This window comes from Miniopterus schreibersii, assembly GCF_964146895.1.
Source record: "Miniopterus schreibersii genome assembly, chromosome: 6".
NCBI classification, from domain to species: Eukaryota; Metazoa; Chordata; class Mammalia; order Chiroptera; family Miniopteridae; genus Miniopterus; species Miniopterus schreibersii.
The window spans coordinates 11,625,914-11,652,551 of NC_138107.1; the positions used below are offsets into that span (position 1 = coordinate 11,625,914).

At 54.6% G+C, this 26,638-nt stretch overlaps 1 protein-coding gene across 1 annotated transcript in view; it reads right to left on the reverse strand.

Annotated features, from left to right (window-relative positions):
• The window catches only part of LRFN2 (leucine rich repeat and fibronectin type III domain containing 2), a 180,451-nt gene extending 155,191 nt beyond the window's left edge, over positions 1–25,260 (reverse strand). The window contains exon 1 of the mRNA XM_081140415.1: positions 24,370–25,260. The gene's annotated coding sequence lies outside the window, so the exon portion shown is untranslated. The remainder of the gene's footprint in view (positions 1–24,369) is intronic.
• Between the last annotated feature and the right edge of the window lie 1,378 nt (positions 25,261–26,638).

The window sequence follows — 26,638 nt, forward strand, 5'->3', positions numbered from 1 at the left end:
TCTAATCAAATCTCCAGTGGCTTTGCTGTCACCTGGGTTCTATATTTTGGGCAATGATTCGCTTGGCCACCTGCCGGAGAGAAGTTACAGATTGCAGGGTGAGCAGTGAAGGACCCTGAGGGGGTGCCACGAGCCTCCCAACTCTGCCAGCCAGGGGTCGGAGGAGAGGACAGGAGGTGTGGTCAGGCTGAGGGGGGGTTTCTGGTCTTTCCAGGCCTGCCTGTATAAGTCAGGCTCCCAAGGGAAGCTATTTGGATGCCCCAGGGGGACGCTCCAACACCCACCTCCTCAGCCCAGCTCCTAGGTGGCTCCAGGTGGAAGCAGCAGGCCTGGGGGTGAGGGGGGCTGGGAACGGGAGGGAATACCCAGCCTGCATCACTCCAGAGTGGATGGCACACTGATTCTCTTCTGGTCCAGCTGGTGTGCGGCCAGTATGGCCACCGCAGGACTTCGTGTCCCTGGACGACTGAAGGCCTGGGCCACTGCTCTCTTAGAAGGACCTGCCCCTCCCTTCGCCAGCCCCACCAGGGCAGGGTCTGCGGGGTGGATTAGCACCAGGGGTGGGATGCAGGTGTGGAGCTGGATACTCGGTGAGCTGAGCGTGGGCCGCAAGTAGGTCCCAGAAAGGCTGGGAGAAGCAGAGAGAGTATTGGGAGGTGCCCTCCTTTTGATGGGGAAGAGGGTTCCTGACTTTGTGGAGCTTGGGGCCTGGAGGGGGAGGCAGGGCTGATGTTAGAATCATTAAAAATAATAATAATAATTGTAGTAATAATATAATAGTTATTACTATTATTAATAATATCTCCTACTCCCATTACTACAGAGCTCCTACTCCGCTCTTCCCGGAACTTTACTTGCCGTCTGTCATTTAATCCCAAGAAACCCACTGTGAGGTGGACAGCGTCATTAGCACCTCTATTCTGCAGGGAGAAAGAGGCAGGAGAAGCTATGAAACTGCTCAAGGTCCACAGGCGTCAGGCAGCTCAGGGTCCAAAGGCCAGACGTGACCATGACCCTGCAGCACAACCACAAGTGTGCCAGCCTCAGGGCCAAGCTCAGGGGAAGCCACACAGGAAGGCGACCTGAAGCGGTGATTTCTGAAGGCAGCAGGATTAATGGAGGCATCGAGTGGAGCATATATGGGGTACAGATGCCAGCAGATAAGGGAGCCAGGACGGTAAGAGATAGAGGTGCTGGTTATGGTGAGAGCGGGGTGGGATGGTGACGGATGGTGGGTGCGGGTGAGGGCGGGCTGCTCTGAGTTTCCTGCATTGCTCAGGTGCTGAAAGGGAGCCAGTGGGTGGGCGGGGAGGGGTGAGCCTTTGGAAGCCTCTCCAGCGAAGAGCAGGGCCCCAGGGCTTCCTGATGACTCCATAAATCAGGGCTCGTAAGTAAAGCCATTACCAGCCTCTAGCGCTCAGTCTATTGCCCGATGCCACTGTTTGAACTGTTACTCAAATTTAGTTTATGACTCTGGCTGCTGTAAACCCTGCCTGGAGCGGCAGACATGACACCTCTGCACCCTGGCAATCAGTCTGGCTGGGACCCTCCCAGGCCAGAGTGTGAAGAGCCCGCAGGACCCTGGCCTCGCCCAGTGGTGGAGGGAGGGGAGGGAGGGAAGGGGGTTGATGGGGCTATTTGGCCCCTCCTGCAACACCTCACATCCCCACCCTGGACAGGGTCCACCAGTCTTGGTCACAAAACCTCATTTCTCCATCTTTTCCAAATCCCACTCACCTAAGAGCAGCTGTGCACAAGGACCGGCCTTCCTCCCTCTTCCGTTTCCCAGACACGTCCTGACTTGGCCCTCCCTGTGACAAGGGCAATGTTAACCACCTGCCCATGCATGCCGCCCTCAGCTCCGGGGAGCAGGCCTGCCTCCCTTCATCTGTATTGCCTGGGTAGCCCCAGGCCAGCGCTCAGAGGAAGGTCCGTAAAAGTTGGCTGAGAGATCTGTCCATGTCTGTCGCCTGAATGTAGTGCAGAGCATAAGACATACAAAGCGCTGAGTGTGTGCACTGACAGGAACCCAGTCCAGGAGGCCCTCTCTCTCACGGAGTCTGGGACAATGCTCTAGCCACCACCCACCCTGTCAGAGATCACGCACTCCAGGCTCCGTGGGCTGTTGGTGACCAGGTCAGGGTGGGGCCAGGCACAGACACCAATCCTGGGCAGGAGAGCCCTTGGGAGGCCAGGGCCCTCACATATTCAGAAATACCCCGGCAGCACCAGGGAGGTGCAAGGGGCAGGGGTGGCAGGGGTGGCAGGGGGCGGCCTGACTGCCTCGGGCAAAGGGTCTGCAGTCGCTGGCATCGAGGAGCGAAATGCTCCCTGCGGGTCCACCAGCCTGAAGGCGCTCCAGGGGGAAGCTGCTCTCACTAACGCAGCGGAGCAAGCAGAAGCTCCCCACACCCACCGCCCAGCTCTGCCCATCGCTTGAGATCAGTGCTATCACCGTGCAGTTCTCGGCCCATCGGTGGCGATGGAATCGATGCAGCAGGTCACGGCCAGCTTGTTTAATAAAAGAGAACAGGGCGGGACAGCAAAGGTGAGACTAGGACAGGAGGAATGGGAGAGGGCACTGTACTTCAGAAGCATATCGTTTCATAATATTGTTGTTTCCATTACACATGTGTCGTGTATTTGTACATATCATACTAGATTGTGATGTAAAATCTATTTCTTACTGTGGGTTCCAGTCAAAAAAGTCAGAAAGCGACTAATGGGCGTGACCTCGATGGCCCCAGATCTACCGCACGGACTCGGGCCTTCTTCCCTCTCTACGCTTTGATTCAGCCACTCTGCGGAGTGTCTGTCTGCACGACGGGATTTTTTTTATCTTTTCATAATTTGTCAATTACAGTTGACATGCAACATTATTTTATATTAGCTTCAGGTGTACAGCACAGTGGTGAGACAGTTGTGTAATTTACGAAGTGTCCCCCCCATAAGTCTGTAGCCACCTGGCAGCATCCATAGTTACACAGTGTCATTAGTTATATTCCTGATGCTGTACTTTACATCCCTGCTGAGGGATGTTTGGGCAGACTGCTGCCTCAGTGCAGGGCTGTCCTCCATCCGTGTCATAAGCAGAGCATGTGCAGCAGGGAGGTGCGTTCAACAGGACCTTGGGGACACCTGGCCACGAGGCGGTGCCGAGAGCTCAGGCCCCGGGGAAAGGACAGCTGGGACAGAAGCCCCAAGCCCACTGGATGCTCTCTGCAGTCAGCATGGGACTGCTTCCTGCCTTCAGGAGAGAAGAAAGGAAAGGACAGGGTTCATGTGGGCTGCAGAAGAGCTGGCCTGGACCCAGGCCTTCCCTCACGGTCACAGAGGTCAGCTGCAAGGGCCCCCAGGGAGCTTCTGCAGTGACCCTCACTTTGTAGCTAGGGAACTGTACCCCGCCCCCACCCCAGTGAGGGAGGCCAGTGACTGGCCTGGAACTGACCTGGGAATAGAATTCATGTCTCTTAAAACTTCCCCATGAGCCCTGCTCCCACCTCCTGGCAGGGCTGGCACGCTGGGCAGTGGGCAGGCCACACTGACAGTGGCCTCTCCCTTGCAGGGCTGGCTGCTGTAGACCCCACTTGGAGTCAAGGTGTCCCAAACAGGAAACTCTCCATGGCCCAAGGGCCTAATGCAGTGTTTGGCTCATAGCAGATAAGAAGTTCAAAAAGTATTAGGAAGGAAGGGAGGGAGGGAGGGAGGGAGGGAGGGAGGGAGGGAGGGAGGGAGGGAGGGAGGGAAAGAGATAAAGGAGTTGAGATTAGGCAGCACAGAATGTGCACTCCGGAAGATGATAGTCCAGTTGGGGCATGAGGACAGTAACGCAGAGGAAGATCACTTAAAAATGAACATATGATGAAAGACAGACGAGGGGTGCAGAGGCTGGGCTGGAGCAATCACAGAAGGCTTCCTGGAGGTTGAGGTTAGGGGCAGGGGAGGTTTGGGCAGACAGAGGAGGAGCCATGATTACACAACTGCAGTGGCTGGATTGTGGAGGCACAGGACATCTGGGGGCTCAAAGAGGAAGGACATCTGTCTAATGTGTAGACCAGAAGGGTTCTGCGGGGCTCCCTGGGGTTGGATGAGCAGGAACAACTAGGGACTGGCCAGATGAATGTGGGGTGGGGGGTGGCAAAGGAGGGAGAAAGAAAGGCACGAAGAGAGACAAGATTTCCAATTCCACATCCCCAAGAGGAAATGGGATACGCCTGGACAGCAGACCATTTTGCCAGGACCGAGTGGTTCCAGCCAGAGGCAGAGCTTGGTCGACTCTCCCTCCACTACCTCTGAAGCTTGAAGGCCCTTAGCCACCGGGAAGCAGCGGAATGGGCCTCCTGGTCCTGCCTACACACTTGTATTAACCAGCTAGAGAAAGCTCTAAAAAGAAACCTGGTCTATTTCTGTCACCACTTGGAGGTGAAGACTTTCCTAGAAATTGACTGTTAAGCCTCTATTGTGCATGCAAATGCTCCTGCACACAGGCATGCCACACACACACACACACACACACACACACACACACACACCCCATAATCCCCAAGAGCCCATTCTGGGGCTTGCCCATGGCTGCACCCTTCAAGGGGATGCAGGTGAGCCTTTAGAGGGGCTGGCTACCGAGGGTGAAGGGGGCAGGTCAGTATGTGTGCATATGTGTGTGTGGAGTGTGTGCAAATGGGTGTCTCCTTAAGCCCTAAGTCCAGGTTTTGACCAAGTGCTGACAGCCGACCTGTGGCTTCTAGCCCCACCTGTGCCTTCCTGAGGGCTGACTCTAAGCTGACAGATGGCTCGAGGGGCCTCATGTGTAGAGACCCCTCCCCACACATCTACATGGTACCCACAGGTGACCCAGGTGTAAATGGTGCCTCTTTCTGTCCTGCTCTTGAAATCTGCCTCTCTGTCTCCAGTCAATTGCTCAATGTCTGTGACACATAACCCTCCCCTCTCCAGCCCATATATACAAGGACGGCAGCAGGGACAGCTGCTGGGCCAATGAGCTCCCTCCACCTCCTCTGGGGGCCTTCCAGGGTCCTCAGGTTTGCTGATTCCTCACTTTCTCATCACGGAGGAATGGAGCAGGGAACAGCAGCTGCTGGGGCTCCCTGTCAGTCCCCAGTCATTCATTATGGGGCAAAGATCATCAGGGAGCAGAGGTTTTTAGGGGGCTCCATCTGGATCAACAGCACCTGTTGCTATTTTTAAAACACATTTTTGTGTGTGTGTGACTAAGCTCGGATTAAGCCGCGGCAAAGGTAGACACGGAAGCAGCTGAGTCCCGAGATGTTCTCTTTCCCGTGGGCACCCAGTGCCTGCCATGAGCCCCAGGGCCCTTGTCACAAATGGTGTCATCTCCAGGACTGCCAAGAAACAAGATTAGAAAACAGGGTGGAAGCAACAGGATGGATGCGGAAGGAACACCAGTCTCCCCACAGTATCTGCAGCCCCCAGTCTTCCACAGGTCCCCTGCCTCACTTGTCACCCGAACATGTATCCTCTGTGAGCCAGCAAGGCAGCTGATGCGAGATTCGGGTGACTCATTTCTTAAATGACCATAATACTTACCAACCATGGTCCTGAAACTGGCTGGTGCTTTACAACATTATCTCACTATATTATCTCATTTAATTGGTAGAACAACTCTACGAGGTAAGCACTCTTTGTGTTTCCATCTTTGGGGTGACTATATTGGGGCTCAGGGAAGTTAAGTAACTTTTCCAAACTCACAGCCAGTTAAGTAAGACCCTGGGATTCAAGTTCGGGTTCCTGTGAGTCTGAGGTCCAGCCCTTTAGCCATTAACCATGTGTGGGCCAGCTCCCGGAGTGTTTGATGTCCAGCAGAGGACACAGACATGGGAACCAAACACTGTAATATATGGTTTCCATCAGGTTCATGACTGAGACTCAACGGCAACAGTCATCCAACCAACATTTACTGACTGTCTACCACATGCCAGCTGCTGCTTGAGGACCTGGGCATGGGGTAGACCCAAGAGAGCTCCTGCCCTCACGGAGCTTCTAACCCAATGACCCATCAGGCGCCCAAGCCAGAAGCCTAAGCTCCATCTCTGACGTCTCCTCACTCACTCCTCTCCCACTATGTCCATGGTATTACCTGGTCATCACTGAGTCCTGATGATTTTACCACTTACGTAGCTCCAGCGTCTGCCCGCTGCTCTTCCTTCCACCCCAATCCCCGCCACCATTACCCCTCTCCTGGACTATTCCAACAGGCTCCTAACTGGTCTGTACCTACCCACTCCTGCCATCCTCCACGCAGCTTTCCATCATGCGATTAAAGTGGGCTTTTCAAAATATAAATCAGGTTCACCATCCCTTAAATTATAGTCCTTCAATGCCTTTCCGTGGCTCCTAGCAAAAATCCTTAACCGCCTCTGGGGCCCTACCTATCTCCCCAGGCTTCCCTGTGCCATGACCACAACCATCTTCACCATCACTGCAGTGACACCCTCCATCCCACCATCCCCCCAACCTCCTCTACCACCATGGCACCGCCACCGCGGCCCTCGCCGGCACAGAAGCACGAGTCTCCGTAAGGCTCCCCTCCTCACGCGTGGCTGAGCAGGAGTGTGTACAGTGATGGACGCGGACACCTGCCATCAAAGCCCTGACCATCTGACCATCTCAGAAACAATAACCATGGCCCCTGTCTGTTCCAATAAAATCCTTAAGACCCATCTGGAGTTTCTAGCCTTTCCCCATCTCTAAGAAAACTGCTCCACCATAGTTGAAGGGAGCACTGCTTTTCCTGCCCTAAAGCAGGATGCGTAACAGCCAAGACCATCTGGGAGATATGGACCCCACGGGAAATCACTGTAGGACTCCCCAACATTTACATGCCAGCAAACCTTGGGATGAGGACCTTGAAGGCGGCCTTACCGAGAAGCATGAAAACTGTGTTTCAAGTAGGCAGGGGCGGGCCCGTTCCTTAGAGTCCTTGGGATACTCTCTATAGCTGACCCATCTTCCAATTTTAAAGATGAGAAAACAGAGGAGGGTGAGAAGGGAGACCCTCTTGGTCAGGGTCATACTGCATGTCCCGAGGACAGCCAGGCTGCAAGGTCAGCTCTGAGGCTGCCCCTTAGCCCACCTGGCTTCCTGGAATAAAGGGAGCAGAGAGGGGAGCCACTCAAGAAGGGGACAGCCTCCTGCTACCAGGGTCCTCGTCTCCAGGTCCCAATAAGGACAGGACAGGACACTTTTCCTCTGGCTTCCAATCCTCCGCCTCAGCTGAGAGGAAAAGCAAAAATCCTTTTTGCATTGAAGGACTATAATTTAAGGGATGGGGAACCTGATTTATATTTTGAAAAGCCCGCTTTAATTGCATGGTGGAAAGCTGCTTGGAGGATGGCCTGCTCCCAGCCAAGGGGACGAAACCATGGGGGGTGGGGGAAGGGCCTCTGGTTGATGCTGCCTTAGCTGGAAGGAAAAAACACAGGCGCCCCTCAACGCCAGGCCCTAAAGGATCCAAGGGGAGCAACCTCGCAACTTTATTATTTAAAAGCAACGATTCCAGAGTCGTGTGGCTCTGCCCTTCCTCTCTGGGTCCCCACCATCCTCTCTGTTCTGAATCTGAGCTCCAGAAATACAGGACGCCAGCTGGGAGGCCAACAGCGATGGGCCTCAGTGAGGGAAGGAATAATTATACTTAGAACTTATTAAACAGTTACCAGGAACTTATTTCCATATGAACACTTGCTCTTCTCTCTTTTGAGGACCTTACCTGCACTGACCCATTTGACCCCCCAGCAGCCTTCCGATGGGGGGAAAGTGCAAACCTGGCCCAGCTGAGGCAGAGGTGCTGGTGAGGGGTTCTGGCTGGCACCCCACAGAGACTTTACCCCCAGGTGAACTCCTGGGGTTCTCTTGGAAAATCCTAACATATGACACTGTGTTTTGTAATAACCCTAGACAGCCTGCTCAGGAACAGAAATGCCCAGATGAGCCCCTGTGCCAGCTGCCAGCTGATCAGTTTACCCCAAAATGTAAAAACGAGATTCACTGTTCCCAGATGGCCTGCAGCTTTCCCCTTGCTTGTCTTCTCTGTCTTACAGATCTGATTTTTGTCTTTCTTAGCTGACAGCTGGAGAAATGCTGTGTGCAGATTAACTCTGAGTTAAGGCTTGACGGTGGCCTGGGACGGCCTAGGCCTCCGGGAAAACGGCCCAGGCTGTCCTCCCACAGTTCATTAGGCGCATGTGGTCCGCGGTGTCTGCCCCGTGAACTGTGGACCCCCTGATCCATGGGCCTGGGGAACTGGGGTCTGGAGGGCAGGGCTTGGGTCTCCCAAACGGTGCACAGATGGCGGGAAATGGAGGCTGCAGCTTCTCTTACGGAGGAGGTGCACGCACATCTCAGCTCTCATCCGCAGCAGCCAACATGCCCCATGTGAGTGAGGGGCGAAATGTTGCATATATGGGCACCTGCTCGGCCTCCCTCTGAGATGAAAGCGAAGATGCTGTGTGGGTGCTTTGTTTCCTGTCCTGCCCCAAATCATCTCCCAATGCTAAGAAACACAGTGTTAAATGAAAACCCATTATATCCTCTGAATTGGATGGCTGATCCAAACCTGTGACATCGTTGGTGGCAATGAACTCACTAAATGTCTCTGAGTTCTCACCTCCACTTTACAGATAAGGAAACTAAGGCACAGAGAGGTCAAATAACTTGCCCAAGATCACACAGCCAGTAAATAGCAGGGGTAATCTGGAGCACCCACCTACACTGCTTCTAGGGGGTGGTGGTCAGTGTGGGGCAGTGGGAAGGAGATGGGTCACTTTACCTAGAGCTCCATTATCCAAAGGCAGCTCTGGGACCCACAAAGGCCTGCAGGAGGATAATGGAAGAAACCCTGCACTGACCAGGTTTCGCTGTTCAGACACACCGAGGGGGATTAAGTAATCCACTGGTCCCAGCAAGTCGCCTTCCCTGTTCGAGCCTGGCCCTGAACGGCTCTCACAGGGGCAGGAGGACTTCTGCCCTCTGCCCGCCATGCTTCAATTTTATTCGCAGTAATCCATCCCCCACACCTCTCCAGGCCAGTTTCCTTCGAGGCACACCAGACCATGCCACTCCGGCTTCAGAGCCCTGCAGGCTCCCCACCGACTTCCCCTCCAGGCCTAAGCTCCTGAGCGCAGCATGCAGGGCCCTCCCTGGCTTGGCCCTGCCTCCCTGAGCCACCATCCAACTTTCTTGCCTGGCCTCACCCTCAGTGCTCCCTCTTCAACGACGTCCTCCCGCAAGGCCTTCCAGCCTGCCTGCTGTGCTCGGTGCACGCCTGCCTTTCCCTCCTCCATGGTCTCAACCCTGGAATCAGAATCCCAGGAGAGCTTTAAATCTCCAATGCCAGGCCACACCCAGAACCATTAAACCAGACTCTCCTGGGGCCAGGTGTCAATAGATTTTAAAGCTCCCCAGGTGACTCCAATGTGCAGCCGGGGCTGAGAACCACTGGTGTCTCTTTAACCAACCTAGACCTACTCCCCTGAAGATTCAGTCCAGATGTCTCATGAATCATCAAATATTTATTGAGGCTGGCACTATTCTAAGCACTGGATATAAAAATAATGATAGCTAATACTTATTGAGCACTTGACACATGCCAGACACTGTTCTAAGTGCTTTACATATATTAACTCATTAAACTGGAACAACATCTCTATGGGGTAGGTACTATTATCTCCCCATTTACACATTGGGAAACTAGGACACAGAGAGGTGAAGCGACTTCCCCAGGGTCACACAGCTGGCGAGCACTGCAGCGGAACTTGTAGGAATTAAATGTTAACAAATTAAAGTGCTTAGAATAGTTCCCAGCAGATAATTAAGTGCTTCATCCATACAAATATTAGTGAGAACTTCCTAGGTCTGAGTCAAGGGACCTGGGCAATTCACCAAACTCACTCTGTGCCTCAGTTTCCCCAGCTGTAAAATGGGGGAGTAATTCATCCCTATGAGTGGCTTGAGGACAACCATGAAATGCCAAAAACTATAAAAAGGATTTAAAGTTAAAAAGAGAAAGTACAGCCCTGGCTGGTGTGGCTCAGTTGGGCGTTGTCCGGTACGCCTAAAGGTCGCCGGATCAATTCCTGGTCAGGGCACATGCCTGGGTGATGGGCTAGATCCCTGGTACGGAGCATACAGGAGGCAGCCAATCTATGGTTCTCTCTCACATGGGTGTTTCAGAAAGAAAGAAAGAGAGAGAGAGGGAGGGAGGGAGGGAGGAAGGGAGAGAGAGAGAGAGAGAGAGAGAGAGAGAGAGAAAGAAAAAAAGAAAGAAAGAGAGAAAGAAAGAGAGAAAGAAAGAGAGAAAGAAAGAGAGAAAGAAAGAGAGAAAGAAGAAAGAGAGAAAGAAAGAGAGAAAGAAAGAGAGAGAGAAAGAGAGAAAGGAAGAGAGAAAGAAAGAGAGAAAGAAAGAGAGAAAGAAGGAAAGAGTACCTTACAAGTGGGAGGCTGATGGGCAGGTAACCCCACAGCAGATAAAAAGCCCCATAAATCACCCCTGACCCAGCCGCCACCTAGGTTTTATGGCCCCTGGGGCCCAGGCAACTGTCCTGAATATCATTCAGAATTTATAGACTCTTGTCATTGTCCTTCCCAACTCTTTTATTTAGTCACCTTAGAAGCAAGCCTGGCATTAACAGAGACTTACTGCCCTCCCAGGAAAATGTAGCCCCTTCTGCATTCAGTCCCCACCTGGTGGGAGGAGGGCAGCTGTGAGGCTGTCAGGTCTATCCGCTCTGCCACTATGTGCCCCCTCTACTTGCTGGGGATAGATAATGACAACTAGATCAGAGGAAGTCCCAGAGCCCAAGGGGAACCAGCCCTGTGCACATGGGACCCAGTCATCACAGGGACCTCAGGCCTCTAGGAATTTCTACAGGACCGGGCGGGGCGGGGGGACCTCGCCCTAGTTATCAAACAAGGAGACCACAGAGAGCAGCATCAGCTGAGAGCCCCTGATGGAGTCTCATCCCACTTTTGTCACTTAAAGCTATGTGACATTAGCTAAATACCCTGGCCTCTCGGAGCTTCAGCTTTCTAACCTTCAGAAAGTATCTGCCCGGCCTTCCCCACAGGCCACTGGAACAAAGAAATGAAACCTGTCCCCTGGAGGAAACTGGGAAAAGGTACAAGAGGAGCTGCAGCAGGGTGACCAGATGTAGGGTGCTGGCGCCAGACAGCCCGGGCTCAAGTCCCAGCTCAGTCACTTCCTGGCTGGATGACCCTGAGCCAGTTACTCTACCTCTCTGTGTCTCCGTCTCCTCTTTGGTAAATGTGGATACGAATGGGTAATTCACAAAGTTTTGTGAGGATGAACCAGGGTATCATCTCTAAAGCCTGCCAGACTCAGCAAATGTGGGCAGCTGTGAGGGACTGTCCCCGAGGGGGGCCGGAGTGGTGGTTAAGGACATGGCAGTGGGAATCGGACACAGCTGGGTTCCAGCCCTGGCTCAGTCTGCAGCTTCGGTGTGACCTGGGTAGAGTGACCAACTCATCCCAACTGGCCTGGGACTTACCTAGTTTTAAAACCAAAAGCGCCACATCCCAGGAATCCACTCAGTCCCAGGTGACCGAGACAGCTGGTCACCTTAAACCCAGAGCAAATGGCATTGCTCTTCTGAGCTGGTCTCCACATCAACCCATAGGGAGGTAGCACCCACTTTGCAAACACAGCAGGGGAAGAAGTGAGATGCATTCAAATCACAGTGCCAGCTGACACCTAAATGATACCCACCATGCCAGACCCCGTAGTGGTTAGGCATTGGTATTGGCCCCACTTTACAGAGGAGGAAACTGAGGCTCAGAGAGAAGTGACTTGCCCAAGGTCATACAGCTCATAATTGGAATCCCTGAGATTCAAACCCAGGCTATCTGGTTTCTGGGGCTCAATCACTGGGCTCAATTACTTGTCCCGTCACATGGCAAGTGCTTAATAAACAGTAGTGGTTAATAAGAGAAACAAGAAACACATCTGCTGGCTGAGGGATGCTCCAGCCTATATCCAGCACGGGGTGTGCACTGATGATTCTGGGATGGAGTGTGAGGGGCCCTTCACCTTCTACTTCACACTTTCCTGTTAGAGGTCCTTTAGCAGGGACAGGTGGGTGAGAGCCTGGCCATGGAGCCTCGGGAATGAAAAGCCTCTCTTCACAGCAGGCCTATGGTAATGAGGCTGCACTCTCTGAGGATGGCTCCATGGAGTCAGGCAGCCCACCCTCAGGAAGGTAGCCTAGAGCAACATCCTCAGGCTTGGCCTGACTCTCGTCCCTGCCCCCAGTAAGGGACACGCTTCTTCCAGAATGGCTGCCTCTTTTTCCCATGAGTGAGAGCTGGGGACAGTGAGATGGAGACAGCGAGATGGGCTTCTGAGCCATGGCAAGCTGTGTAACGTGACCCAGACCCCAGCCATGACAGTCTCTCAGGATGGGGTGGGAGGCAGAGAACATGAGGAGCCTGGAGAGGAAGGGCCTGTCCCTATAGCCCAGATTGAACCCCCACCCCCTCCAAACTTCTCAGACAGCAGTGTCTGGTCCAGCAGGCAATGCTCAGCAGGGGGTCCCCAGTGAGGAAGGTGCTGCACCCTGCAGGATATGCAGGGCCCCCAGACCCCGCCAGCTCCCCTCTCATGCCTGCTAGCCTGCTGTGTCCCTGGGAGCCAGGCTCAGCTTGCAGATGAGCCGACACCCAAAAAGGAAGAAAAACTGCACAAAGGCAGTCATGTGGGGCCCCATGGAGGTCAGGACAGCAGCTTCCTTCCATGGACACAGAAAAGTAGGAGGGCAGCCAACCAGCAACCCACCCAGCCAGATTCCCACCACCCCTGCTCTATGCCTGCCCCCCTGCCTCACCCGGGGGCCAAACTGCATATATCAGGGTCCCAGCACCTCCCAAGAACATGGTCCCCCACTCTGGAGGCATTTCCAGCTGACTCGAGGTCCCCTAAGTCTTTACCTTGGTGCAATGAAACTATTACAAAACTTAAGAGTGTGCGAGGACAAGAATGCCCCTTGTAACACTGTGTCCCCACCCTGTGACCCTGACTCCAACTCAGTAATCACATGGGACAGCTTAAATCGCGGGTAATCGTATGGGCTCAGAAACCCAGTGCTTGGGTTCAAATCTAAGCTCTGCCCTCTAGAAAGCTGTGTGACCTTGAGCAAATTACTTAACTTCCCTGGGCCTCCCTTTTCTCACCTGTAACATGAACTAAGAACAGTGCCCACCCCACAGAATTAACGTGGGGATAAAATGAGTACAGAAACTTACATTAGAAAGTGCGGGGCCCACTGTAAGCGTTCAACACCCAGAAGCCATTATTCTAATGGTTTAATATAAGTCAACCCAAGCGTGACCCAGGCATCCCATTAGCCTTGCTGAACTCCCTTAGATGGAGACCACCCTGCTCGCCCTACCCCCTCCCTGTCTGGGGTCCGAAGCAGATAAACACGGCTGCACGTCCAGCTTTAAACACTGTCAAGTGTTTAAAGGAGCAGTATAATGTACGTGCTAATAAATATAAGGCAATACAAACATAACACCACGGGGTAACGCGATACAGTGGAAGATAATACTCCGCATTAGAAACTGAATTGAGAGGGAGACAAGACGGATGGAGAAAGGCTGAGCGAGGCAGGGACAGTGAGGGCTGAGCTTCAAGAGCAGGGAATCAATGCCATACTGTAATTTAAAAACCAATATACAGTAAATATCAGCCTGGCGCCACAGAGCAGCAGCATCGAAGGGTGACCCGCCCGAGATAACTCACAGCCCAGGACAGGCCAGCCACCAGCACCCCGCTGGCCTCCCCGTAACTCATAATCCACAGCGCTCGTCCTGCCCAGGATTTATCCTGGAGCCTCGGCCCCACGGTGCCTCCCAATTATGTGCCATATTTACGTGGCCCGTGATTTATGACACAGGCTGATCACATGGCCTGGAAATGAACTTGGGGTCTAGACTTCTCTCCCCCAGGAGGGGAACTGGGCTGGGGCTTTGGTTGTAGGCAGCCTGGCTTTGTGCCCAGAGTGGCTGGGAGGCCAGGTTCCGGCAGGATCCCACCCCCAGCTCTCCTCCTATGGACCGTGTCCCATACTGGCCTCCATGGCCTCCTGGCCTCCTGTCCTCTCCTCGAGGTCATACACCCACCTCATGTCTCCCTTTAGATACCCAGAATCCATTCCTGCACCCCCATTCTCCCAGAGTTCCTGAAACCCCACCCCACAAGCATTCCCTCCATGTCCAGTTTCCCCCCACCCCGGGTCTGAGGTCCTCACTCCCTCTTCCACTTCCTGGCCCAAGGCTCACTTTCTTGCCCCAGATGCTCTCCCAGCTTCTGCAAACCAAAAGATCCAGAAGATCTTTCTTCTTACCACCAGGTCCAGCCCTAGGGAATGGGTGCAGGGGGTGAGGGCAGGAATCATGGCCAGGGGCATGCCTCTTTCTGGCCTTCTCTGCACCAGGCTGAATCAGATGCTCCTTTATAGAAGGGTCTCCAATCCAAGTCCCACATCTCCTCTTAGAGCCAGGAGCCCAGTCCCACCCCTACCCCATCCCAGGACATTCATGATGGTGTCAAAAGGATCCAAATATGCATGGGCTGTGGCCCTGCCACTAACTCCCAACCCCTAGGTACTGTGTATGTAGACAGCCTGCTCCCCACACACCTGCCATGTAGACCCAACCTAGCCGAGCAGACCTGGGGGCTTATTTCCTCACGCATCCGATTCAACACAAATAAGGCCCAGGTGGGAGGCCCAGTCCTGAACCCATCAGCCATTGTCACCCAAACCCTTCTCCATGAAATCCCCCCACCGCTCAGCTCAACACAGCGGGATCATAAGAGATAATGAACTGGACCAGGAACCACTTAGTAACCTCTGTGCCTCCATTTCCCCTCATACAATGAACATAACCAAAGTATCTGCCCTGCCTGCCGGGTAGCATCGTTGGGAGGGTCAGATGACAGCCTGCAGAGAGTATTATGAAATCCCCCAGTTGCTGTTTGAAGGGAGTGTCAGTTAAGCTGGTCTGCAGTGGTTCCTCAGCACGCTCAGGAAAATACCACGAGTGTATCTAGTATGAGTAATGACAGCTCACACTTACACAGTGCTCGCCACGAGCCGGGCACTGCTCCAAGCACTTTACACACGGTAATTCATTTATTTCTCCTAACAGCCCTATACGGTGGGTGCTATTATTAATCCCCATTTTGCAGATGAGAAAAAAAAAGCACAGAGCAATCTACCCAAGTTCACGCAACCAGGGCAACAAACACAGTGTCGGCCCCAGGAAGGGGGCCCCGTGCACACACGCGCTGTACAGAGGAAGGGTGCCGCATCCAAGCAGCTCAGTGCATAGCGATTCGTGCCCACCTAAGGCCTGGGGAGCCGTCTTTCCCCAGTGCAATGGCCCTCACTTGTCATGTGCTCAGAAGCTGTGACTTTGGACAGAGGTGCAGGATTTATGTCTATTCTAGGATCTCCCCTCAGTTCCCCTTCTCCCCAGCCAGCCCCTGTGACACAAATGATCAGGCCTGGAGGGAGACTGAATGGTTCCTTTAGGGCCAGCTGTCTCTAAACTAGGACCATGACCCCAAACCTCCCCCGAATCCCTTCCTCCCTCAGTTTCTATTTGGGTGAGATGGTGAGACGTCAGCTTAGTAGCCAGGCGGGGAGGGATTTGGGGAAGCCACTTGGGGGTGCATTTCTTAAGTGGACTTTATCACCACCATCACCATCAGCCTGCTCAGCTTTACATCAAGTGGTTAATCACGTGTGACCTTCTGCTGAGTCCTGAGCAAACACACATGCACACACGTGCACATGGAAATGCAGGCGAGGGAGGGCGCCACAAACAAGCCAGCATAGGACCTCTCACTACCCCCCACCTCCACCAAGCCCTGCAGTCCCCAGGCAGGGCTGGAAAAAGTACAGGAGAATCAATGAAATGATCGATGAGACCGAGGACTGTGTGTTCACACGGACTGGGCTGGAGAGATGATTCATCTGGGCAGCATCTGTCCTGCTGGTGGCACACAGTAGGCGTTCAATAACTGCTTGTTGAATTAAACTGATCAGTGAGGGCTGCTGACCAGTCAGTCATGAAAGGGATGGATGAAGGAGCATGGGCTTCATCACGAAATCCTAAACTCTCAGACTCTCCTGACCTTAAAGCTGGAAGGGGGTGGAGGGGAAGTTTAGAATGAGTTAAAAGGGTCCTCACTCCCATGGCAGGCAGCAAAGTATAGCACTCAGGGCCTCAAGAGGCAGGGGAGGCTGAGACTGTGAAAATGGTGTGAGCGAGTTGAGGCACATCCGTGATGAACACACCTTGATCCTCAACAAGCGTTATGAGAAATGGCGTGAGAGGGCTTCCTGGATCCTGCAAGGACAGAGATGTGCTTTAACCCTGTGGGGACAGAGACGACCCTCAGTCCTTCGAGGACAGAGATGTGCCTCAGTCCTGCGGGGACAGAGATGGTCCTCAGGTCCTTAACCCTGCGGGGACAGAGATGACCTTCAGTCCTGCAGGGGCAGAGATGGTCCAGTGCTCTCCTGCACGCCTCACTGGACCAGGCAGAATGGGGCTGGAATGCCTGTGGGGCTCACCTAGGGTGGAATTCCTCAATTGCTGGGGGTTGGATGTGAATCAAAGCTCCTGAGAGCGGAGAGCCAGGATGGAACGATCACCAAACAGCCACAGGTATGCACACGTGTCTTGGCAGAGAAGGGCTCCCAGGCCCGCTCCGTCACCCTCTGTGTGACTCTCCCAGGACCCAGTTTCCCATCTTTCACACAGGGACAAAATAGACCCTCCTGTCTCCCAGGGCTGCTCTGAACCAAGCACAGTGACAAATGTGACACTGTGCTATGACACTGTCTGCTGTGATGGGGTACCCCTGGACGTGGTCAGCATCCGGGCTCTCCTCCTGGCTCTGCTACCTACAGTGCCTTTCTTAACCTGAGCCAGAGAGGAAGGAGGCCAAAGTCCCGCCCTGCTGAGCTCAGAGCTGGAGGGACCACAGGAGACCACGCACAGAATCGCTCTGCAAAGCGCTCCGTGCTCTGCGGGGCAGGACGGCCTGGGCGTTTGTCTCTGAGTGAGAGCTGGGGAAGTGGACAGGGAGCGTATGCCAGTGTGTGTCTAGACATGCGAGAGCACGTGTATGGCGTGTGAAGGTGTGTGCGTGTGCATGTCTGAATGTGTGAGTGTATGTGCAAGTGTACATATGTGCGTGCACCACATGCAGGTGTGTATGAATCTGCATGTGTGTGTTTGTGGCTGTAAGTATAGGGGTGTGCATGAGTGTGTTGTGCATCTGTGTGTGAGTATGTGGGAGTGTGCAGATGTGTGTGAGGGCATGTGGTGTGTGTGTGAGTATATGTGAGAGAGTGTAAGCATCTGTATGTGTGCATGTGTGTGAGTATGTAGGACTATGTGAATGTGCACATGCATGTGTTGGAGTGGAGGAAGGAAACACCCGCCTTCACACTGCAGCCCTGGGATCCTGGTCATTCAAAGCTGACCTGTTGCTGGGGTTTGTGAGCAGGTGTGGGAAGGTTAAGAGCAGTGAGAGGGTGTCAAGCAGAGGGAAGCAAGCGGTCAGGCAGCTATGTGCAAGGAGAGCAGAAGAGATGGAGGCCGGACAAGTCACTGCCGGGGCCTGAATAGCTCAGCAGATGTATCTTCACTCAGGCTGGTTCATGAACTTATAAATCAATGGATCAAACACATGAAAGGGAAGGGACTTGAGAGAGCCCTCCGGCCCTGTTCTACAGGTGAGGACAGCCAGGGAGAGGGCCCGGCCCAAGTCACCTGGCAAGTTCCCAGCTGAGCTGAAAGGAGAACCCACCTCGGGTTCCCCGGCCCCAGCGAGTCCTCCGGGACCACCCCCCAGTGCCTGGTGTTATACAAGTACTTCTAACCTTCACCTCCATGACCCTTGGTCACCATCCACTCTCCTTCCTTCTGCCCCAGGAGGACCTACCTGGGTATCATAGTGGCTTAACCATGGGGAACATTGAGTCAAGAGATCAACTTTGCCCACCCAGTAATCTTCAATACCTTTTTAGAATGACAGGCCCTCATCTCACAGCCCTCATTGGCCATTTGCAGGGGTCTCCAGGGGCTCAGAAAGTCAAGCACGTGTCACCTGCATTGCCATCTTCCCTGTTCCCCCATCTCTCTCTCAGCAAGCACTGAGATCGAAGCCAGGACCTGAGCCCAGCTCACTCCCCAAGCTCCTCCAAGTCTGCAGGCCCAGTGACCATGTCACTCATTTTGGAGACCAGAGAGAGTCATGCAAAAAAAACACCTAATTTACAACTACTCTGAAGCAGGCACTTGCAGACTCCCATTGTCAGCTGGGGACCATAGTAACCCCCACCAGCTTATTTGACTAAAGCAGCAGGGGGACAGATCAGGAGGGTAGCTGGGAAGGAGAGTGGCAGCTTTGCAGAAAAGGAACAGGTAGGGAGTCCTAGGGAAGGGGGGATGGGAGGACCACATAGATTGAGCATCCCCGGGAAATTTATTCCAGACCTGGAAGGCTGCTCCGTGTGGCCTAGACTGAAGCGGAAGAGAGGAAGGACTGTGTGGAAGGAAGATGGCCCAGGAGGGAAGTGGGGAGGGGAGAGGGGTTGAGAGACTCCGCAGTCTGCTCCTCGTGTTGTGTCTGGGCGGACTGGCTGTGGCTTAGCTCTTGCCCCTGGGTGAGTTAATGTAGGACATGCCAATAATAAATGCACTGAACTCTAAAGAACCCAATCTGGGGATTTTGCAGTCTCTCATGTTTCAGGGCTGCCTGTAAATGCAGGACTGCCAAGGAGACCCAGGCTTTACTGCAGATGATCCCAAGCAGGCTGATAAATTACAAGAGTCCATTTTGTTGCTTAATCCAGCTTGACACAGTTAAAACCTAAACTTGGTCTCTATGGTTCCAGTCTGTCCCTCAGGTTGGCCTGTGCCCCACTGGCCTTGGCCCTTGGGGATATTTGAGAAAGAGGCCCACATCCGTCCAAGTCAAAGGTGCCTTGGTCTTCTGCTGCCTGTAAGCAAGGCCACATACACAGCCAGTGTCTCCCCTGCAGGACTGCCCCCCTCTACCCAGCCTGCAGGACAGAAACTCACCCAGGAAAGAACAAAGACCAATAGATCATGGCAGGTGTAGACAGGGACACTGCCGAGATTTGCTTGGTGCACTTGGACTCAATTGTTAAACAAGCCGATGACCCAGAGCATAGGTGTCTCAGGTCTGACTTCTCACCTCTTTTCCTTTGGCCCTAGCCTCCTGTTCTAGGGCAGTGCATCCAACCCTACCCCCACCCCATTGTGATGAAACAGAGGTGCCTGTTTGAGGATCTGGGGTGGGATGGGTTTTGCATCACCAGCCTGCTCCAGGCAATGGTGATGCTGCTGGTCCAAGGACCAGCTCGGGGTAGCGACATGCCAGAGTAAATCTGTCCTTACCATCTCCCGGATTCCCCGTGCCTCCTTCCTCCAGCTTCTTGTCTAATCCTAATCTGCTCTGGTAAAGCATGCATTCTCAACGGAGGCAACAGCGCCCCCCAGGGGACAAACATTTGTTCTTGGGAGGGGTGAGAAAGAATCTTACTCTTTTTGTATATAAAGCACAGGTACACAGACAGTACATAAACAGACACACAGTATATCTGTGGATTTAAATTTTATGGGAGCTGCAACTGGGGAAAAAAATGTGTCTAAAAAGATTCCTTGAATGGAGCAATAGTGATAAAAGGTCAAGAAACAGCGGCCAAAGGAAAATGCCCTCTGCCCACTCTGGTGCCAAAGTTTCAACGATGGCCGTCTGATTCCAAAGGAAGTGCTATATGCATCAGTGTGTCCCTTTCTGGTTGCCGTCTGCTACCAGTCCCACCCCACTGTCTGGACCACGGGGGTCTCCTGCACGTTCCTTCCCACCCCTGTCCCACAGGCCCGGGCCTAGCTGGCCTGCTGTCTTACTGGTTACCTCCAGCCCCATGCAACTGATAACGAAAGCCCACCTTTAATGTCCTTATACCTGGGCATCATCACATTTGGTATTTTAGTGACTTGGTCTAAATTAGGAAGGGAGTCACAAATACAGGGTGGGGCAAAAGCAGGCTTACAGTTGTGAGTATGCAAAACGCAGTTTATTCTTATACTGTTATTTATTAATTATTGTATTATTTTCCACACAAACAACTGTAAACCTCCTTTTGTCCCACCTGCGTAACCCTGAGCGCTAAAAGGCTTGTTTAATGGATGAAGCCTGTTCACACAGGTGGCCCGGCCCTAACGCCAGCCTTGGGAAGTGAGCATTATTGTCCTGACTCATCAGGGAGGAAAGCGGATCTCAAGAGAGTGAAGAGATTTGCCTCCCACCCAAGTCACACCCATGGGGCACAGGTAGGTCCCCTGACTTGCAGCCCAGCCCAGTGCTTGCCCCCTATCTTCTGTGCTGCCCATGAGGATGGTGCTGACTGTGACGGGAGCTTTTAAACAGTGAGCAGGGCAAGTAGCTGAGTTGCTGGGCTCTGCAGGGCTCTGTGATGGAGGCTCTGGAGTTGCCTCCCCAGCCAGGCCAGGAGGCCAGCAGGCTTAGGGAGGTGCCAGTCCCTGGTGCCCACTGGCCCTCACTGTGAGGGAGTGGCAGTATGGAGGGGTTAAGAGTGTGGGCTTTGAATTCAGATGGCATGAGAGTAGAGTGGCAACTCTGACATTTACTAGTACCTGGCAGGAACCCAACTTCTCTGAATCTTGGTTTTCTCATTGGTAAAGTGGACATAATATCAGTGGCAGTTTCACAAGATTGTAAGAATTTCATGAGATAATAATGTAAAGCTCTTAGATTTGTGCCTGGCACATAATAAGAAATCAAAAAATTGTTTGTTTGAAGGAGCTGGTCCCAATAGCCTAAGAAATTTCTTGGAATATCCATTCTATGTGTTCAGTACCCCATCCTTGAAACTTCCCAAATTCTCAGTGACCTCTGAGAATTTAAAAGAAAACAAAATCTGCCTTCTACGGACTTCTATGGACTTTTATATTCCTGAAATCCTCACCTCCTCCAAGAAGCCCTCCTGATTGACCTTACCCTAAGCAGTCTAGACATGGCTACTCTCCCCGGTCCCTATCTCTGGACCTGACTACCTACTTTCTAAAAATACCTTTTCTTAAGCCTTTCCTTTGTGGTTAGAACTCCATCTCCACCCCAGTTCCAGTTGGTTCATTAGTCAGACCCTGCTAAATACACGTCTGGGTCTGAGCCCCTCTCCCTGACTGGGTGTGCCCCTCAACTCCACAGAGGGGACCCAGGTCCAACCACAATTCCCTGCACAGACCCCAGCCTGGACCTGAGACCACTCCTGTGAGGGCACTCTTGGGGCAGAAACAGGCAGAGTCAGAGAGGAGAAGGCAGGGGTTGGGTTCTGGGGGATTTTCACACTCAAGCTTCAGACAGAAAAGGGTGACAGATGACACTTGTAAAACACAGAGCCGGAACATACTGAGCAAATGTGCGGGAGGCTGTAAAATTCCAAAGCAAACAAGAGAGAGGGAAGGAAGCAGGTGCCACAGCCCCAGAGGTGAAATTTGCTTCTGCAATATCAATCCCCGAAGTTTTCTGGAGGGCTTCCTGGAGTCTTTTAATGACCAGCTTACATGGGATGGCATCAAACCCATCACTGGCAGCTTAGTGAATAGAGGAGGCTGGGGCACTATATCCCTCCGTCTTTGAGGGTCCCTCCCTTGCTCCCAGCCCTCCCTCCTCCAACCCAACACTCCCCCAGATCTGAGCAGGGGCTTGGGGAGCATCAGGACAAACCTGGGGCCATAACACATCTGCAAGGCACAAGCTGTTATTTCCTTTCATCAGATGAAAACACAGAAGCTCCAGGGTTTAACAAACAAAGATGCGGCGGAGTCAGAATTTGAACCCAGGCCCTCCACGCCCACTCTGTTATATGATAACTCTCCCTTAAGCTGGACCCTAAAAACACAACCATGCCCAAACAAAAATCACAAAACACACACGTTGTTGTTTCTCTTGTCCAGGGCCCAGTTCCACTTGGCTGTCTCTGGTTGGTTTTCGCTGCCTCTGCTTTCAGGCTAGCAGCCTCTCCCATCAGGTGGCAATGCCCTGGATGCCAAAACCATCCTCACCGTACCTAGGACCGGCGCTTTCTGAAGAACAGACCCTGCTCCAGCCCACAGGCTGCACAGACTCCATAAGCCTGGCACTTGGGCAGACCCCAGATCCTCGATTTTATTTCAGAGCCGCAGCCTGGACAAGGGCGATTCCCATCGCAGCCACACCAGGGACTGGGAATGGGCAGCCAAAAAGCTGCCTGGCTCTCCCAGCGGCCCCACCTACCTTGTCCGCATTTCCTGCCCCATACACCCTCCTTCCCTTCCCCTCTTCAGTGTTGCCTCCAGGAAGCTTCCTGCACACATTGGCCCCCAGGTCTCACTCCCCAGCTTCTCTGATTTCTGGGCCTGGAGAAGCACCTGGAGCCTCAGAAGCTAGGGGCCTGCACCCCAGCGCCTGTGCAGGGCACCCAGGCAGCCGCCCGTCCAGAGCACTGCCCAGAGGCTGAGACGGAAACGCCAAGCTTGCTCTTTGCATTCCCCAGGGCGAGGGCAGGAAGCTAAGCAATTACATTCCTGGGCGGGAATTAGGCCAGAAACTCTAAATTGAGGGCTGGGCAGGGGGCCTGAGCAGAAGCCAGTGAGGGGCCTCGGGAGAGCGGTGGAACTGGGCACTCACTCGTGCCAGAGTCAGAGGGAAAGACGGCATCCCCGCATCAGCAGCGGGCCTGGTCCGCGGAGGCTGCTGGCTCCAAGTGCAGGCCCTGGCGGGCTTCAGATCCTCCCTGCACAGCCCTGACCCCCTTCAGCCTCCCAGGAGCAAGGCCCCCAGCTGGCGGCTCCGCTTTGCACGGTTGTATAAGCTCCTCGCAGAGGGCTGCAATCAGCCCAGGGCACAACACAAGACTCCGGTTCTTAGCTTCCAGTATCCCCACAATCCCCACCTCAGCCTCCCCACCGTGAGTTCCAAACCAGCCCCAGCCACATACTAGGGCCCACCTAGAATGTCCCGCCCTGGTCCCTGGGAACTTCACAGCTCAGAGACTGGCAGTTTCTTCCCCAGCTTTGCTCCTCCCCAACTGTGGGGGGCCAATTTCCTGAAGCCGCCCCTTCCTGCAGCCCCACAAGGCCAACCAGCCCATAGCGGCCACAGAGGCCCCCCCTCCTTGATCACACACACACACACACACACACGCACACGCACACGCACACGCACGCACACTGGGGCAGGGCAGAGGGTCAGCATCTACAGCCATGCTGCAACTCCAGCTCAGAGTGCCAGCACGGATAAGCTCCCTCTCCCCGCAGGAGTCTGTCTGTCTATCCGTGCATATCTCCCCATGCACTTGGTGTCGTCTCAGTCCCTCTGCTGCCTTCGCTCAGGCTCCCTCCTCTTTTTCTCTCGGGCTCTGGCTTCCAGGGGCTCTGTCTCTCTAGAACTCACTGCCTATGTCCTTTGTACTGGAGTGACAGGGAGATGGGCAGGACACTTCCCTGTCGTCGCCTAGGGTCTGTGCCGAGCAAGGCGCTGCTGGTCTCTGAGCTCTCCATGGCTCTCCCTCCTCCCTGCCCCGGCTAACCTTAGAACCCGGCAGGGCAGGGCCGGGTGGGAGACAGACCTACCAGCCAGGCACAGCTAATGCCAGTTTCCATATTGCTTCATCACGCCATCCTGATGCCCCAAGCCGCACACACACAATCCCCTCATCTCCCTGCCTTGTGTCTGAAACCAGGAGAGGGTCCCCAGTCTGCCCTATCTGCCTCCCCAAACTGCAATGATGCCTTCCTTCCCCTCCACAGCCCTGAATCGATCCCTCCAACTGGGCTCTACCCCACCCACCAGCCCACAGAGCGCAGGGAGCCCTGGCGGTGGACCCAGCCCCCAGCAATAGCTCTGGCCAGGCCTCCATGAGGGGAGATGCAACAGAGTGGTCTGGCGGCAAAGTTCTTCTGCTGTTTCCATGTTTCCATCTATCTGGGTTCCCGTCTCTCCCTCCTGCCCCCCGGCCTCACACCGACAGGCTCCCGCCGCTCCTCGCCGGAGTTTCACCCCCACAATGGAAAGCAAGATAGAATAGGAAACCTCCTGCGATAGCGATGGGTGAAGAGAGGGGAGGGTGTCCGCACCAGTGTCCCGGGGAGGGAGTCCTCAGTGAAGAAGAAAGGGACCCAAAGTTCCCGGGCCCCGGGTGCGTTCGGCCCCGCGCCCAGCTCCCGCAGACACCCGATCGCGGGGACGCGGCGGAGGCGACCACTCACCTGGGCGAGGCAGCGTCTACCCCCGGTGGGGAGGCGCCGAGGCCGGCTCCGCGGGGCGCCCGGGCTCCCCGGCTCGGCCGCGCATCCTTCCCGGCCCGAGACGACGCGGCTGGAGCTCAGCCCTGGGCTCCGGAGAACGAGCGCAGATGGTGGCCTCGGACGTCCACGCGGGGAGAGCCCTGAGCGGCTTATTCAGTTATATCCATGGCATTTAGCAAGAAGGGAGGAAAAAACACAACTTGCTCTCATCTCTTCGAGATTTAAACCCCCCCCCCCCCAAAAAAAAAAAAAGATAATCCCTCCCTAGGAAGTCGCCGGTAGGATTTTCCAGATCGAAGAAGCCCTGGCACTTCCAGGCACCTCGGGCATCTTGGAATGTGGGGTGTCTTCAAGTTCAGTTGAGCCAGCCAGGGGGGTATGAGAGTGTGTGTGCGTGTATGTGTGCGTGTGTGTGAGAGAGAGAGAGAGAGAGCGAGCCAAGCACTCACACCCACACGCACACACAAACACACTTCCCCGCACTCCCGGCGTGCACACTGCCCCCCGCGCGCGCACACGCGCTCCCGATCACACACACACACGAGCGCGCGCACACACGCACGCACACACGCGACAGCGATCACACGCGCAGATCCGGGAGGGAACCGCGGGCTGCGGAGGCAGCGCGGGACCAGCGGTGAAGGAAGCCGAGCGGCGGTGCGCGCGGTCCCCGCGGGGCTCCCGGGCGGCCGTCCCCGGTGGCCGAGCGCGGAGTTGCAGGAGCAGGGAACCGGCCTCCGCGTCCGCCGTCCTGCGCCGCGCACCCCCTTCCGCGCGGACCACTGCTGCGGCCGAAACGCGGGCTGTGGCGGCCTCGCAGGGACTGGTCCTGCGGGCGGACCAGCGGGCCCCGGGCGGAGGGGCGGCGGGGCGTCCAGGCCGCGGCGGCGGGGCTGGGAGGCGTGCGGGCCGCGAGCCCCGGGAGCCAGGCGGGCGGGCTCCGCGGCCCCGCGGCGCGGGCAGCCCGGTCCCTGCGCAAGGCCAGCCCAGCGCCCGGGCTGTGCGGCTGCAGCCGGCGCCAGTGCTGCCGCCTCACGTGCGGAGCGCGCCGTGCAGCCTGCAGCCCGCCGCCTGCCGGAGGAAAATCTGCGCCGTCGGCCCCTGGCTGAGGGTGGGGGCGGGGAGGATCCCAGCCCGGGACCCAGCCCTGATTCCCACACCCTGCGAGGGACCTGTGAAGAATGGGAGCCTGCTGAATGCACATACACACATTAAGACTCCCCGTGAGTATCACTGGAATCTGCGAGGTGTGCACGGGTGCCAAGCGTGCGCACATCTTTACAACTCTTCCCTTGTTTGGCCCTCCCAGCAACTGAGGCCCAGAACAGTGAAAAGACTCGTCCAAGGCATGTAGTTGAGTCCCTACTCCAAGCTGAGTGTAGACTTAGCATCGGAAGGTATGGCCCTCGTCTGCCTTTGGTCATTCTGTCTGCCCACTAGGATCAGCGGAAACCAGTTCCTGGGGAAGGTAGGACTGGTCCCTGCCTTACTGAGCCTCCCAAGAGGTAAGTGTACCTTTGCCACTGAAAGGACTGAAATTTTGAGATTCCTGCTGGTACTCCAGCTGGTAAATCCAAGGGCAAAGAGAATGTCTCAATTCCTCTCTCTCTCCTGGTGGCTAACACCTCCCATGCACCTGTCCCAGACACCCACAGGGAGGCACATGTGGCATGTGGATGTGTCTCTGCAGCCCAGAGTAAGCTCAGCTGGAAGAATCTGCAATAGAGGACCCTGCCTCCTGTCTTTGCACATGATGGGTGGGGGTGGAGGGGTGCATATCTGCATAAGCCCAGGCACTTAGACCTCATGTGTTGGCTACCCTCCCCATGTGCACTTAGGGAAACCACCAGATCAACATACTGCAGACACTGAAAGACAGGCCCTTCCCTGCAAGGATTCTGAAAAGCCTGGGGGAGGAAGGACATGGCCAGGATAAAACCCAAGGTATGTTAGAGTGAACTGGCATAAGAAAAGAGAGGCAGACACAAGGCGTGCAGGGACAGAGGAAGGGAGGAGGGAGGGGAAGGGGAGGAAGGAAGGGGATTGGCATGGAGAGTGTTTCTTTATTGCTTGCCTGTGGTTTTGCAAACCATAGGTGGCGGCTACCAGGGAAGGGTGAGAGTGGAAGAAGAAGCCATAGGCCAGGCTCCAGGCTCTGAATTCCCCAAAGGGTCAGAGCAGCAGGCTAGGTTATCTCCTTACCCCACAGTCACCCAAGAGAGGATCAGAA